The sequence below is a fragment of the Echinops telfairi genome, unplaced genomic scaffold (genome assembly GCF_000313985.2).
Source record: "Echinops telfairi isolate 266 unplaced genomic scaffold, ASM31398v2 ScPeMD7_3;HRSCAF=10, whole genome shotgun sequence".
In the NCBI taxonomy this organism is placed as follows: domain Eukaryota; kingdom Metazoa; phylum Chordata; class Mammalia; order Afrosoricida; family Tenrecidae; genus Echinops; species Echinops telfairi.
This window is the reverse complement of record NW_022103899.1, coordinates 55,488,574-55,500,255: the sequence shown is the minus strand read 5'-3', so window position 1 is coordinate 55,500,255 and position 11,682 is coordinate 55,488,574.

The following is an 11,682-nucleotide window of genomic DNA, read 5'->3' as shown; positions in this document are numbered from 1 at the left end:
TCTGTGATCTACCTTGAATTTATTCTTGTGCATGGAGTAAGATAAGGGTCTTGCTTCATTTTTTTGCAGGTAGATATCCATTTTTTCCAGCACCACTTGTTAAAAAGGGCATCACCTTCCCATTTGATATTTTTGGGGCCCTTATCAAAGATCAGTTGTCTGTATGTTGATGAAGCAGGGAACTGACTAAGGCAGCTGCATCCTGGTCCGATCATCAGAAAGCAAGAGACCCAAGAACTAGAAAGATGAGGCTCACCGAGCCATTTATTTCTCCACCCTTCAATTAACCCAACATGTGTTTATCAGCCAGGTTGACACAATAAACCTTAACTATCTCATCTTTCATTCCTCCACTTAACCATTCAAATGGCAGCCCATTAGATACAGAGGATTTCTCTTCCCACCTCATTGACAAGTTACTGCCTGCAAACATGCTGTATTTATGGCATGTCTCCTTCTGCTCCACTTCTCCCGTGTCACTTTCATATTACTATGGGTTCAGGATGGGATCAAATTCTAGCCTGCTATCCTGTTTCCATTCCTAGAGACAGGGTTTGTTGGTTTTGCCTTGTGAGATTTCTCACATTCTTCACTTGATCTTCCCTCAGCCTCTTCTTGCAACCGAGCCTTCATCTCAGCTGGCTGCCCTGTCCTCTCGTTTGTCCTTTGGCAGGAAAGCTGTCTCCTGGTGTCCTTGGAGGTGGAGTTAAGTGCTGTTTTTGTTCCTTTCGGGTGATATCTGAGAAGATGTCTGGCCAATGCCATCGCTACTAGGGTGGCAAAATTTTGCAGGTCATATTTTTATTGTTAGTAATCCGGACACCCAATTTTCATCTTGGCAACAGTCCTCTCTGGAAAGCACTCTCCACCTTTTCTCTTCAGTGTGAATAGGCAAGTCTCCCTAGTTTCCTCTTTCTCCGTCATGCAATACATTCAGTAAAAGAGTGGCCTCATTAATCACTAAGTAGTCAGCTCTTCTCCCATGTTCTGTCTCGCTCCTGTCATTGGGCCACCCGCCAGAGGAGACACTGCCTTCCTGTCATCCTCCCCTCCTGATCCAGCCTTTTACAACAAGCATGGCATATTTATAAGACTCCAACGTGGGTGGATTTGTCCTTTAAGCGATGTCATCCAATACCTTCCTAGGACCAGGACCATGGTAGACTGCGTGTTTTCTGGGGTGCACTTCTGCCCTCCTTCTTTTCCAAGGCTTGGTCATCTTCCTCGATCAGTGTCTTGCTTAGTCAGGGATGTTATAAGAGAAATACCACCATGGCATGGATTTCGCAAACTGGCAGGTATCGTCTCATAGTTTAGGAGGCTAGAAGTCCTACTCCACAAGGTTGGCTCTGGAGGAAGCCTTTCTCTTTCTGTCCCCTCTGGGGTAAAGTCCTTGTCTGTGTTCAGCTTCCATTCCTTCGTGTCTCAGGGAAGACTCGGGTGGCCTGACATCTCCCTTGCTTGCCTGCCGGGTGACTTCTTCCGCTTCGTCTTTCGATATTTCAAGAGATCAACTGAAAACACACCTCATACAAATCCTGCCTTGTCCACATACCAAAGAAAACTCGTTCCCCAATAAGGTGACGATCCCAGCTATGGAGATCAGGACTTCCTTCACGTATTTCTAAGGAAAAGAATCCAATCCTTAACATGCAGGAAACCTCCTGTCTCGTTATACAGACCTCTCTGACAGCCCAGCATGGAGAAAAGTCTCATCTTCTCTGAATTCCACCTTTCCTTTGGTCTTAGAGGTCTCTGTTATGAGACATAAGAACACACAACGGGTGTCAGACTGTGCACATTGCAATCGTGGCTCTGTCGTCCACCAACTTGCAACCCTAGCGACTTTGCCTTGGGTCCTGCCCTAGAAGGGAGGATGACTGTGCTTTATTTTCCTAATCTTTAACATGGGAGAGAATGATGTAAATAAATAAATTTACAACTGCCTGCAGTCCATAATGAGCACAGCGTATGTTAATTGTTACAGTGAAACCTTTGAACATTGGAACCTGTGGAAGGTGGAAGGAAGGGAAGAATGAAAATGTCTTCCATTGACAGAGATTGAATAGAGCTGTAGATGTGCATCCCGAATGCTGCCACAAAGGTAGGATGGTGAGGCTTCCTCTTATGTTCTCTGGTCAGCTGATGAGGCAGGACATCAAGCTTGATCAAGTAGAGGGTCAGCTCAAAAGAGAAAGACCCTCGAGGAGGCAGATTATACAGGGGATTGGAACGACGGGCTGAAGGATAGCAATGGTTTGGTTTACGGTGGTGTTATCTTCTGTTGTACCCATTAGACAGCACCTGACAACAACCTAATAGTAGAGGATAACAGAAAAATATTAATTCTGCATTAAATCAGAAAAGTTGTGTTACCCAGAAAACCAAGGCTGTTGAGTCAAGTCCTAGCTCAACGATTTCATTGCATTTACAACTATGTCTTGGAAACAAACAATGGACCCAGCACCAAAGATGTACCACGTACAGGAGCTCTAGTAGGGTAGTGGGTTATGTGTGAGGCTGAAAACCACAATGTCAAGAATTCAAACCCTCCAGCTAGCTTCTCTGAAGGAGAAACAGGAGACTTCCTGCTCCCATACAGATGGATATGTCAAAAATCTAGAGGGGCCATTCTACTCAGTCCTCCAGTGTTGCTATGAGTTGGAATCCACTCGGTGGCTATAAGATGTACCGGACACTATGCTAGGGGCTTAAGGCAGTGCTTTTTCTTGGGTATAGATGAGGTTCTACATTTTTTATTGGATGTATTCTAGAGTATTTCTTCTGACAGACCCAACAAATAGGATTTTATTGCTGTATCATTGTTGCACAATAAATTGTACATATAAAAGGCCTAATTTGATGAATATTTGGATGTATATATGGTGGAGTGAAATTTCTTAATATGGCTTTTTTACCCAAATGTCTGTTGCTTTCATAACCATATTGATAAGAGGTGGGGAAGCTATGCAAATAGGGTGTGCTTAATACTATGAGTGGGCATTGGTCAGTGTTTGTTACCACCTTGGCTATAAGCAGGGATGAGCCATCCTTGATGAGCCATTTCTGAGGAAGTAGTGGAGAAGAGAGACAGCTGGAGCCCCTAGGAAGAGCATGTTTCACATCTCTGTCTGAACTGGTAGAGGCCGCCAAGGCCATACACATTACAGGCTGTGGAACAGAGACTCAGAGGATCACCGCCCAGCTCATGGGGCACCATCTCCTCATCTAGCCGGAGACTAAGGAACTGTGGGGCAGAGGGACAAGCAGGCTGGCTTCCTAGGTCATGAAGGCAAAGGCCAAGGGACCACACAGCTGAGAGACTAAGAACTGGTTGGAGAGAGATTTGACTACCATGTATCTGAGAGACTGAGAATCAGAGAGAGACTTGACTGCTGGCTGTGGAGACCAATGACTCTCTCCTCACTGTTGGCTGATCCTGACTGGTGGTAATCTATTAACTTCCCTCATATACTCCCTCAATGTTGAGTGTGGTGTGTGAGCTCTGTGGGGCCACCACAATGAATTATCAAACCCAGAAGAGATAGAGAGTGGTGGGGGAGAAACTGTTGGTGTCACCAAGGGCTTAAGTGGAGAGCAAATGTTTTGAGAATGATGAGGGCAACGAATGTACAAATGTGTTTTACACAATTGATGTGTGTATGGATTGTGATAAGAGTTGTATGAGCCCCCAATAAAAGTATTTTAAATAAATAAATATGAGGTGCATTAAAAAAAAAGAAGAAGGATGGGTCAGGGAGACATGTCTGACCCCTGGCTCTTGGCACTAAGGAAGCCAGAGGAGGTCAGATAAGGCCCTCCATGGTCATACTTGAAATATATACTCATGAGGTGGTGGCACCTCAAGAAAGAGAGCAATGTTTCTGCTACCTTTGAAGGTTGCTCTGAGACCTGTTCTAATCCATCATCTCTTCTCCTTAGTCTATTGATCTTGGCTGAACTACTTCCTCTCCCTATGGGTTAGTTTGCACTTTTTAAGAATTTATCTGAATGGAATCATCATTTCCTTGTGTGTATGTGCATTTTCTCCACTGAAAAGAATGATGTTTGAGTTCTATTCTAATTGTTGTTTGTATCAAAGTGCACCCTTTATGTTGCTCAGTGGCATTCAATCATGCAGATACACCACAGTTCAGCCATTGATTTGTTGGTGGCAATTAGATTGTTTTCAGTGTTCGGATGTTAGCAATTTAGCTGTTATGGATGTCCATGTACAAGTCTTTCGGCTTGTTTCCTTCTGGGCCAGAGTGAAATGCTTGGCTTACATTAGTAAAACTATCTTCCATCGCTTTGATGTCCCTGTTTCCTTACTTCTGTCTTTCATGTAGCTCATATTTGGAAATTATACATTTGAACACGTTTTTAGGAGAAGCCCATCCCTGGAAAAGAGCATCATCCTTGGTAAAGTAGAAGGTTAGTTTAAAAAAAAAAAAAGGAATTCTTTTAGAGATGGTTCACACAGTGGCTGTAACAATGGGCTGAATTGCAAGGGTGGCCCAGGACGAGGCAGTGTTCAGTTCCATTGGATCACTATGAGTCAGAACAGATAAAATGGTACCAAACACTAGAAACAATTTTGAAAACAATTCCCAGAAGGGAAAGCACACTTCAGTGACTCACAGTTGTGCTAAGAAATTCAGTTTCCCATCATGCCTTAGTCTCCAAGCCCAAGTACAAGATAAGAAACCGGCAAGGGAACCAACTGGCTGGTCTTGTCCCCAACTAGAACTAATGTTCTTAGGCTGGTATCTGGCACATGAGAAGCTGCAATATTTAGTGAAGGGGGTCGAGGGATACTTAGATGCATCCATGTTTGAGTGTTAGAATGAATGAATACATATTTACCTTGAGATCCATCTTTGTCTTGACATGTGACATTGTTCTCAACAATGAGACACTGGGAATTTGCTTTTAAAACATAGATTTCAGAATCATACATATATTTGCATGCCCTGTCTCAAAATACAACTGTGACATCATTGATTGTGAATCATATTTCACTCACGGTGCTTCTGTATTGCATTAGTTCATTAGGTCCTTCATGTGTGTGTCTCACACCCAAGTAGAAAGTCATTTTCTTGACAAGATTCATGCCTTTTGTTCACAATGCCCTGTGAGCACCAATGCTGCATGCCATCATTGCATGTTTGCCAGCAGATGGACAGGAACTATCTGTGGCAGGCAAGACTATGTGCTATGCCCCCACTCAACAGTGATTTATTGAGTGCTTACTCTATGCCAGGTATTGCTTTGAGGGATCAGGAGAGATCAGTGGACTGAACAAACAACAATGTCTACCCTATGGAATCTGAATTTTACTGGGGCTATGGCAGGCAGTAAACAAAATGTAATGTTTTATTTAAAGCCCTCACTCTGTCATATGGCCACCGGGGTGAGGGAGAGCGATTAAGCAGAAGGGACAGTGAGAGGGAGCAAGTCACACAGCTGCCAGCCAGAAGAAACACACTGCAGACAAAGGAAAGAGCAAGTACAAGTTCAAAAGAAGAGGGTGAGTCCAAGGTAGGCAGGATCTGGAGTACCAGCCAGGAGACTGATGTGAACAAACTGAAAGTCCCAGGGACGTGACCGGGTCTTGTTGATCAGTGTCAGCACATGCATTGTGTTTTCCTCTGAGTGAGATGGGAAAAGAATTGGGGGTGGGTGGTGGGTATTGAGTACATGAGTGACATGATCTATCTTATGGTTTATCAGGATAACTCTGCCTACTGTGTTGAGAAGAGATTGGGAATTGCCAACAGACTGGCTGGGAATCCATTGAAATGGTACAAGGAAAGAACATTGGTAGTTTGGGCTGTGGGTGAGAAATAATCAATAGGGATGGAAAGACATGTGAGGAACCAGGTAAGATATAGAGAGCATTTGAGACCACGTTCATCTGTCAGCGACATCAGTTTGTCAGACACTGTGGTTCGTGTGTTACTTGGGTTCTAGAAGCTATGCTGTTGGCATCTCAAATACCAGCAGGGTTGCTCTTGGTGGATAGTTGTCAACAAAGTTTTCAGATTAAGACAGTTGGAAGAAAGGTCTGGTGATCTACTTCTGATCTACTTCCATCACTTAGCTAATGAAAAAGGTGGATAACACCAGAACTTGGTCTGATAAAGTGCTAGAGCATGAGGTCTCTGATTTAGAAGCTACTACAATAACCACAACCATGGACTCAAGCACACCAACAATCATGAAGCTGGCACAGGACACAGCCATCCATGCTATTAAATGGTTGGATCACCATGAGTCGCAGCTGACTCAACAGCTACTACCACCAATGAGAACACCCGTTAAGAGGTCTCTTGGACCCTGGAGCAGCCATGCCAGTGGATAATGGATATGCAGGCCTGGAGCTGACAGGAGAAAGGAGATCTAAATTTTTAAGTCAGGTGTGTGTGGTGAAGTGAAATGTCTTGGTATGGCTCTTTCATCCATAATCTTTGTAACTCCCACCCAATAGCTGAGTGACAGCATGCACTCTAAGGAGTAGACACCTCTTAACTTATGGATTGGTCAGCTTCGCCCTTCTTCTGCATGTAAGAGAGCCATCTCCGACTCACAGACTTGAGAATCCCAGGACAATTGAGAAAGAATTGGCAACAGTGGAGTCCCTGTGAGATCCCCATGTGAAGTAGCAGAGACAGTGGAGGAAATGTGGGCAACAATATGGAGATCCTGAGACAGAGCAGAGGAGCCATGCTGCCAAGATAGCGAGGCAGAGAAGTAGAGGGACTTCCTGGCAAAGACCAAAGGCCCACACGGCTGACAGACAGAAGAACATACAAGCATCCCTCCAGTACAGGTTAGAAGAAGCTTTGGAGACAAAAGAATAGCATCCTGACTATTTTCTAACTTGTTAGCTTCCATAATTAACCCCCAAATCATCAAGTATTTTCGGTGAGTTTGGTGTGGCCATGAAATCAAATGGAACTGTCCTTGTGGGTTTCTGAGACTGGAACCTGTTTCCAGGAGTAGAAAGATTCATCTGTCTCCCATGGAGTTGCTGGTGGTTTTAAACTACTGACCTGTGGTTAGCAGCCCAAAGCATTACCCAACAAGTATTACCCAGGGACCTTGGTACAGACATAGACTTCTTTTATTGTGTTTAATTAATAGATTTTTAAAATTACTTAGGAGTGGGGAAATATACTTCATTCCTTTTATTCTTTCTTTGTGGAGGCACATATTTGAGGTTCAATGCATCTCAGGTGGAGAGACTTTTGGGTTTCAGTTGTCAAGGATGCTAGTTTAGCATTAGTGGCTTTATTGCTGAGTGCCATTGGGTTGATCCCAACTCAGAGCAGTCTTGTGGGGGTTAGAACTGCCCCCAAAGGTTTTCAAGGGCTCATCTTTACAGGTTCAAGGGACTAAGTCTTTTTTTCCAAGCAGCTGCTGGTGGGTTTGAACCACACCATCTTTTGGTGGGCAATGGAGTGCTGAAGCTATGTGTCACAGGGGATTAGTTATGCCTTGAATTTTAGTTGCAGATAACAAGCATTAGAATGGGATTAAAAACTGAAAAAACCAGGCAAAGCCAAATAAGGTTGCAGATGGACATTGGGTTTTGACTCAAGCATTCCCTTAACACAAAAACATTTTGTTCTAACAATCCGGCATTGTGTGATGCTTACCTTCTCGACATAATCGTTGAAAACAACGCAGATGAATAAGCAAATGTGGTAAAGAAAGCTGATGGTGCCTGGCTATGAAAAGATACAGCATCTGGGGTCTTAAAGGCTTAAAGATAAACAAGTGTCCATGTAACTGAGAAGCAACAAAGCCCATATGGAAGAAGCACACCAGGCTGTGTGATCATGAGGTGTCAATAGGATCAAGTATCAGCCATCTAAGATCCAGAACGAAATCATACTCAATGTGAATGGGGTTGTGGTGGGGTTTGTGGGGTGGAGACCCGATGCCCATCTGTAAATAATTGGACATCCCCTGACAGAGGGGTCAGAGGGAAGAGATGAGCCAGTCAGGGTGCAGTATAGCACCAGTGAAACACACAACTTTCCTCTAGTTCTTTGGTGCTTCCTTCACCCCACTATCATGACCTCAGTTCTGCCTTACAAATTGGATTAGACCAGAGCATGCACACTGCTACAGATAAGAGCCTGAAACACAGGGAATCCAGTATAGATAAACCCCTCAGGGCCAACAATGAGACTAGAGATACCAGGAGGATTAGGGGAAGGTGGGGGGGAGAAAGGGGAAGTTGATCACAAGGATAAACTAGAACCCCCTCCCAGGGGGACGAATAATGGAAAAGTACGTGAGGGGTGATGGAGAACAATGTAAGATAGGGGAATAATATTCTATAACTTATTAGGGGTTCCTGAGGGAGGGTGGGGGGGGAGGGAGAGGGAAGAAATGGGGAGCTGATATCGGGCTCAAGTGGGAAGAGAATGCTATGAAAATGATGATGGTGGCATATGTGCAAATCTGCTCGACACACTGGATGAATGTATGGATTGTGATAACAGTAGGTTAAGCGCTGGACTGCTAACAATAAGGTCAGTGGTTCAAACCTACCCCTCACTCCACACAATAACTACGAAACAATGTGTTCCCATAAAAAAACGGACAGTCTCATAAATCTTAAGGAGCAATTTTACCCTGTCCTACAGGATCCTGTGAGTGGGAGTCAACCTGATGGCTGTGTGTAACTCTTAAAGCGGTGGCAGAGCTAGGGGTGGTGGTTTAAAAGTTCACTGGAAGTGAAAATCAAAGGGGTGCTTCAAGTTGCCAGCAACAGACACAGGCCATGAGAGCTGGGCCCTATGGGGACAGAGAAACATCGCCTTGCTTTCCAGGACCAAGTGTCACTTCTGAACCCATGGACACTCGGTGACCTTCCTTGTCTGGCTGGTGACATGAAGCTACAGAACTGAAACCAATGGGGAAGGAGATACAACACAACAAAACCCCAATTTTATTGCGTGAGATGACTGGTTGTTTGGTAAGGCAACCTTATTGAATTTGAATTGATTTTTTAAACTTCATACAGCTCAACTGTAATATGATAAGAAGAACAGTATATACTGTATGTTTTTTGTACCGTCTTTAGAATATCATAATTTTAATTATGGAAGGTCCCCATCTCCGTTAGTATACACAGTCAACAGATGTTGTTCTAGACTTACAACAATATTACCTTCAAATACATCTTTCAAGATTTGCTACTTAAACTAGGAAAAAAATGGAAATAAAGAAGGAAGGAAAGAATTTTAGGAATTCCCCGGCATTGCCACAGGGCCTGCCTCTGTGCTGATGAACGGCTCCTTAAGGAAAAGCCAGCCTCTTATTAATATAACATCTGGCTTGCATGGCGCATAAACAAGAACACAAGAGCAGGGCAGAAGAAGGGAGGGGGAAGTGGGAAGGGAGGAGGATGTGATTTTCTAACATCATCATGTCTGACACCCAAGAAATCCAATTAGAAGAAATACGATCTAATGAACCACCCTGATCAAGGTAATTCCACGGAAGGCAAAGCCTCCTGAGAACACCCCACACAGTGACTCAATTAGATAATTAAAGGACATTAAAATGTCATGCAAGGACTACAGGATCTCCACTGAGTGAAAGTGGTGATCATCAGATGCTTCTCTGGGGGACAGTTTATGACGTTAACCGCAGGCAGGCCGTGGCTTGGGGAACGTGTTCTAAGAAGCACTGCTTTGCTCTCAATGGCACCAGAGATTTCGGGCTTTTCCAGTCTGGAAAAAGCGAGCATGTCTAAGTAAAGAGAGGAGCAGACAGAGGCTCATTCTTGTTCTATTACATGGATGGGTAGAGTGGTTCCTCTTCAACAAGAAACACCATTTCTCACAATTTTGTTGGTCAACTTAATCTTAAAGATGATTATCAGTCATTCCTGAATGAAACCCTGTCATTTGCTCCCACCCACTGCCCCCTCTGGAAACAAAAGCAATAAATTGAAATTGAATAACATTGATTAGTAACAGATTGTAAAATTTTGACTAAAGTGAGAGTATTTGGTGGAAGTATTTAATTTCTTGTTTAACGATTGTTATTATTTTTGAAAGGGTTATTTAGCTCCTTTGAGCTTGAGAAAGTATGGTGGGCATGATGTACGTAAAGAGAGAAAGCTAGAGAAGTGGACAATTTATTAAAACTGGGAACGTTGATTCAAGTTACAAAGTATTTCCTTATCTAGGTCTCTTAATGTCACATGAGGCAGTGTGTATGCAGATGAAAATTTTCTCTAAATTCTTATTTATTAATCATTTTGATGTATGCCTTGATAAGAACTTTATTGAAATACAAACCAATGAACATTTCCAACACTAATGTGGCAATAACTTGCATTCCCAATTAAAGGAACCCAATGAAGATACTACTACTCAATGAAGCCCAGGCAGCTCTGAGTCACGAGGTCCCTGCAAATGCAGGGTCTGCCAGACTGTGGCCTCTTGTCACTGGATGTGCCTTTGTGTAAGTTTTAATCTCCAACCTTTGAGCACTTCACTATTTGCACATTCCTGGGACTCTTTCAAGTTAATACACCTTTAAGAATGAATATCTTGAACCATCATTGACCTTGATAAAGATGTATCCTAATTCAATAAATGTTCAGAAACATATAGTGTTGTTGTTTTTAGGTGGTATCAAGTCAGTTCCCACCCGTAGTGACCCTGTGCAGAACAGAACGGAACACTGGCCTGGCCTGCACCATTCTCACAATTGTTCCTATGCTTGAGCCCATTGTTGCAAATTCTGTGTCAACCCGTCTTGAGGGCCTTCCTCTGTTCTTCCTGCCCCTCTACCTTACCCAGCATAATGTCTTTCTTCATAGACTGGTCTCTCTGGACAACATACTCAAAGATAAGGTGAAATCTTGCCATCCTTGCCTCTAAGGAGCACTCTGGCCATACTTCCTCCAAGACAGATTTGCTTGTCCTGTTAGTATTACATGAAATTGTCATTATTCTTTGCCAGCACCACAGTTCAAATGCATATATTTTTCTATGTCTTCCTTATTTAATGGCCAACTTTAATACACATATATCACAATGTACACCAGGCCCACCTTAGTCCTCTAAGTAACATCCTTGCTTTTGAATACTCTTGTGCTGTAGATTTACCTAATGCAGTGCTTCTTTTGATCACTTGACTGCTGCTTCCATGAGCATTGATTGTAGATCCAGACAGGATGAAATCCTTATCAACTTCCCTCTTCTCTCCAGTCATCGTGATGTGACCTATTGGTCCAATTGTTAGGCCTGGGGTTTTCTTTACACTGAGTTGTAATCCACACGAAGGCTGCAGTCCTTGATCTCCATCCGCAAGTGTCTCAAGTCCTCCTCACTCTCAGCCAGCAAGGTTGTGTCATCTGCCTATCACAGGTTGTTCATAAGCCTGCCTCCCATCCTGATGCCTCATTCTTTGTCATATAAGCCAGCTTCCCTGGAGCGGCTCTGCTCTGTGCTGTAAGGTTGCTATGGGTCAGAAGTGGCCTTCGGTTCGGAATGCAGTATGTGTGCAGTTAGTGACCAGAGTGACTTCCAAAACCATTAGGTGGAAAGTTAATGATGAATGTTTATAGTGAATGGGTAGAGTTTTACAGCACTTGAACCCATCAATCATTTTAAACCTGTACTTAGAGAGAGAGAGAGAGAGAGAGAG